This window comes from Megascapheus bottae, chromosome 6, assembly GCF_031878675.1.
Source record: "Megascapheus bottae isolate mThoBot1 chromosome 6, mThoBot2.hap1, whole genome shotgun sequence".
Lineage (NCBI taxonomy): Eukaryota > Metazoa > Chordata > Mammalia > Rodentia > Geomyidae > Megascapheus > Megascapheus bottae.
In genome coordinates this window covers 8,083,075-8,088,108 of record NC_143514.1, presented here as the reverse complement: position 1 = coordinate 8,088,108, position 5,034 = coordinate 8,083,075, and the positions used below count along the sequence as shown (strand labels likewise).

Genomic DNA, 5,034 nt, shown 5'->3' with positions numbered 1-5,034 from the left:
TCTAATAAGACAGCCAGTCGGAGGCAACCTCCCAGGGAGAGAGCCAACGAAACAAATACTTGGAGCTTATTCCCTTCCCACAGGCCGAAACTAGCTAGAAGCCAAAGGACCTGGAAGCAATATGGATGAAGCCTGAAGAGGTCACACTTGAAGGGCAAGTAGGTCATGAGTAGCCACAGGAGACTGGACTCAATCCCTCCAGCTCATTAAAGCTATTCTGAAGTCAGAAGGCTTGAGTTGGCCTGGGCTACTATGTGATCCTGGGCAATCTTGTTTTCTCATCTGTAAAATGGGGCAATAATAATAATAATATTTACATGGTAGAGTTGCTATGAAAATCAAATAGAAAGATACAGAAAGGCCTTGAGCCAGTCGGTGTTCTGCATAGGGGACCCAATGAAAATGTGATTCTTTCATTTCCTCTCAAATTGCTAAATAAATGATCTATATATAATAGCCTGGCTCAGGTGGCTTTGCTTATAACCCTAACTATTCATGAGGCTGAAATCTGAGGGTCAAGGTTCAAAACCAGCCTGAGTCCATGGGACTCTTCCTTCTAATTAATCAACCACCAAAGAGCCAAAACTAGGGGGTGTTCCGGCAGTAGAAGTCAATCTGCTATCACTGGCTTTTTCCTCTTTTTTTTTTTTTTTGCTCATGGCTTCTGCTCTACCACTTGGAAGTCAGAGCCCCACTTCCAAGGCTCAAGTTTCCTATGTTGACAAAATACCAGCAGACACTGCACTCTTGCTAGAATCACTCTTCTCTCTCAGAGAACAAGCAAGGGGACCAAGCCAAGGGGACTTCAGTAAAATCTAACTATCTTAGGCCATCTTTTGGCTGGGACAGGGACCATCTTAGAGCCTATTGATGATGCTGGGAGGACTGAGATCCCAGACCACCGAGTCCAGCTTCTGGAGGAAGGAAGACCATTTCAAAGCTTTGTGGCCAAGAAATATCACTATTCTAGAGTGGCTGTAGAATAATAAATACATACATACATACATACATACATACATACATACATACATACATACATAAATTCATAAATAAAGGTGCTCCTTCTCCAATCCCTCATTCAGCTAGTGCAAGACATTCTTCCAGTCCTGCGGAAACAGCAGAGTGAAGTGGACCAGGCCTCTGCTGTCATGGAGGGGAGACAGAAAATGACAGAGTAATATCTTTGAGGGTAAGGGCTACTGGCACGATGGGGGACTTCTGCTTTGTAGAGGGTTGCTGTGGAGATGACTCAGGAAAGGAGAACTTTGGAGAAGACAGGGAAGGGAGCACACACAGTGGGAATAAGAAGAGAGATTTCAGAGAGGACACTGGGTAAAGGGAGGCCCAGAGTGGAGTGAGCTTGGCAGATGAGGAGATGAAGACTGAGCAAAGGAAGAGTCAGGAAGGAGTGAAAATCGTGCCTGTGTGCAGGGATAGTGTGGTGGGAGGTGAGGGGGAGACAAGCCAGGTCTTCTGGGGACCAGGCCTTACCTGTAAACTGTGGGCTTCTGCCCATCACGTTTCTTCCTTGTCCCAGTGCCCACCTTCCATAATTGGCTGAAAATGGAAGTTAGTTTTCCAGCCTGCCTGCGCGCCATGCACTGGAAAAGTGACGAAGCAACCCCTGGTCCATATGGCCCAGCTTACAGTCAGTTAGTTTAGTGAGGGGAGGCTGTGGACAAGAGCAGTTCAGAGGTGATTTGTTACCAGACTCTGAGACAGATGCTAGAGATGGTTAGAGATGAGAGCTGGATGAGTTAGACAGGGTAGAGAAGGGGTTGAGGCGTTCAAGAAAAATGAATGTGAACAGAAGGGGAGGCAATATGAGAAGAAATGGCTTGGGTGGTGAGAAAAGAGAGCGAAGACTCTACACTGCAAATGCTGTTCATTCTGCCTGGGAAAATCCTTACCTGGAAAACTTCTATTCATCCTTCTATACACACATTATTTGTTTCTTCCCCTGGGAAGCCTACTTAGTTTCCCTTCTAGGCTCCCATATTCCTCACAGACACATGCATGCTGTCACTTGCTACCCACAATGCATTACAAATTCTGTTCTCTTCTTATTGAATTATGCAGGAAGTAAAATGAGGGAGCAGTATATAGTTGTTTTTTAGGTCTTTCCCTCTGGTACTTAAAACCATACCTGGAGGCCGGGAGTTTGGCCTAGTGATAGAGCGTTTGTCTAGCTTGCACAAAGCCCCAGGTTCAACTCCTTGGTACCACATACATAGAAAAGGCTGGAAGTGGTGCTGTGGCTCAAGTGGTAAAGCTGTAGCCTTGAGAAAGCCCAAGGACAGTGCTCAGGCCCTGAGTTCAAAGCCAGAATTAGCAAAAAAAAAAAGTATAATTGGAATATAAGAGATAATGGGAAAAGAGCAGAGAGTAAAAGAGATGGCCATAGGGGTGAAATTCTGAAATAAGTCAGAATATTGGTGGGAGAGATGCAGCTATCCTTGAAACCTCTGAAAAGAGGATAGAAACCTTTGAGATAGTACAAAACATGAGGAGGAAGTGCAATCATTAACTGAGAGGAGCCCTAGAAGAAAAATGGAAATATTAGATTAAGTTGAAAGTTGAAGTCCTTAGCCAACATGGATGTCAAGAAATGATGGGATCAAGTCTTTTGGATTTCCTGGAAGCACCAATCACCTTTTGATTGTGGGGCTTGAACACAAAGCCTGGGCGCTTCCCTTGAGCTCTTCTGCTCAAGGCTAGCACTCTACCATTTTTTTTCATGAAATTTTGTTTTAATGGGTCTCAGAATTCTGTGACAGATTTTTTGGTCATGTTGTTTCCATTGAAAAGTACTGATTTTTAAAAACTAATAACTTAAAACTGCCACACCAAAAAAAATGGTCTACAAAACATTTTCCTTTCCTTCTGAAGATTTTTTTTTCCTTCTGAAGGTTTTCGATGCATTGTTATCATTGACCAGTCTTTTACTATTAAACTAAAATGGCCAATTGAGATACACAGCTCTGAGACCGTTCTTCCACCACCAGTGAAGACTGAAGTGGCAGGTGTTAGGGGTGATACTCATTTAAGCCTTCTGAGCTTTCTGGGCAGACTTGGTGACCTTGCCAGCTCCGGCAGCCTTCTTGTCCACAGCTTTGATGACACCCACAGCAACAGTCTGCCTCATATCACAAACAGAAAAACGATCCAGAGGAGGACAGTCAGAAAAGCTCTCCACACACATGGGCTTGCCTGGAACCATATCAACAATGATGGCAGACTTGAGGAATTTAGATCTGTCTTCCAGCTTCTTCCCAGAACGGAGGTCTATCTTCTCCTTCAACTCAGCAAACTTGCAAGCAATGTGAACAGTGTGGCAGTCCAGCACGGGGGCATAGCCAGCACTGATCTAGCCTGGATGGTTCAGGATGATCACGTGAGCAGTGAAGCCAGCTGCTTCCATGGGCAGATCATTCTTGCTGTCACCAGCAACGTTGCCATGGCCGGCATCTGTGACTGACGCGTTCTTGACGTTGAATCCCACACTGTCCCCAGGAAGACTTCACTCAAAGCCTCGTGATGCATTTCAACAGACTTCACTTCAGTTGTGACATTGACAGGAGCAAAGGTAACCACCATGCCAGGCTTGAGGACACCGGTCTCCACTCGACCCACAGCGACGGTGCCAATACCTCCAATTCTGTAGACATCCTGAAGGGGCAGGGGCAAAGGCTGGTTAGTGGACGAGTTGGTGGCAGAATGCAATCCAAAGCCTTTAGCAAGGTGATTCCACTGGCACTGCCATCTTTACGGATGACTTTCCATCCCTTGAACCAATTCATATTGGCACTTGGCTCCAGCATGTTGTCACCATTCCAACCAGAAACTGGCACAAATGCTACTGTATCAGAGTTGTAGCCAATTTTCCTAATGTAGGCGCTGACTTCTTTAATGATTTCTTCGAATCTCTTCTGGCTGTAGGGTAGCTCAGTGGAATCCATTCTGTTAACACCGACAATGAGCCGTTTCATACCGAGTGTGTAAGCCAGAAGAGCATGCTCACGGGTCTGCCCATTCTTGGAGATACCAACTTCAAATTTACCAACACAAGCAGCAACAATCAGGTCAGCACAATCAGCTTGGGATGTGCCTGTGATCACGTTCTTGATGAAGTCTCTGTGTCCTGGGGCATCCATGATGGTCATGTATTACCTGCTGGTCTTAACTTTCTACAGGGAGATGTCAATGGTGACACCACACTAGCGTTCAGCCTTCAGTTTATCCAAGACCCAGGCATACTTGAAGAAGCCCTTTCCTATCTCAGCAGCCTCCTTCTCGAACTTCTCAATGGTTCTCTTGTCTATATTTGTAGATCAGGTGCCCAGTGATAGTGGAATTGCCGGAATTGCCGTGTCCAATGACGACAATGTTGATATGGGTCTTTCCCTTTCCCATTTGGCTTCGAATTGGTGTTTCTCACAGCACCTGTGTCCTGATGACAAACCCGTTGTGAAAAAACAGCACTCTTCTACTTTGAACAGCAATGCCACTTCTTGTTTTCTGGTGGTTAAGATAAGTTTAAGGTAGAGTCTCACAGACGTTCCTTGCCCAGACTGGCTTTGAACCGTGATTCTCAGATCTCAGCCTCCTGAATAACTAGGATTCAGGTGTGAGCCACCCTCTCAGGCAAAAATCACCTTTTAAGATGCATTTACACAAGTCAGGTGCCAGTGGCTCAGGTCTGTAATCCTAGTTACTCAGGAAGCTGAGTTAAGAGAATCAAGATTTGTGGCCAGCTTGAGTAGAAAATACCATGAGATTCTTATCTCCAAATTAATCACCAATAACAAGCAAATAAGCAAAAGTAAAGGTGCAACTCAAGTGGTTGAAAGTCAGCCTTGAGTAGATAAAGCTAATGCCCTAAGTTCAAGCCCCAGTACCAGCACACACACACACACACACACACACACACACACACAATCACACAATGCAATTATGAAAATCTTTCACACTCAAGATTGATTTTCCCCATGGGAATCAATGTAAGGGGTGGTGCCACACATTTAGCTTGTGTGA

General features: G+C 45.2%; 1 pseudogene; it reads right to left on the bottom strand.

Moving 5' to 3' along the window:
- Positions 1-3,043: 3,043 nt before the first annotated feature.
- LOC150061347 (elongation factor 1-alpha 1 pseudogene) lies at positions 3,044-4,413 on the bottom strand (annotated as a pseudogene).
- Positions 4,414-5,034: the final 621 nt, after the last annotated feature.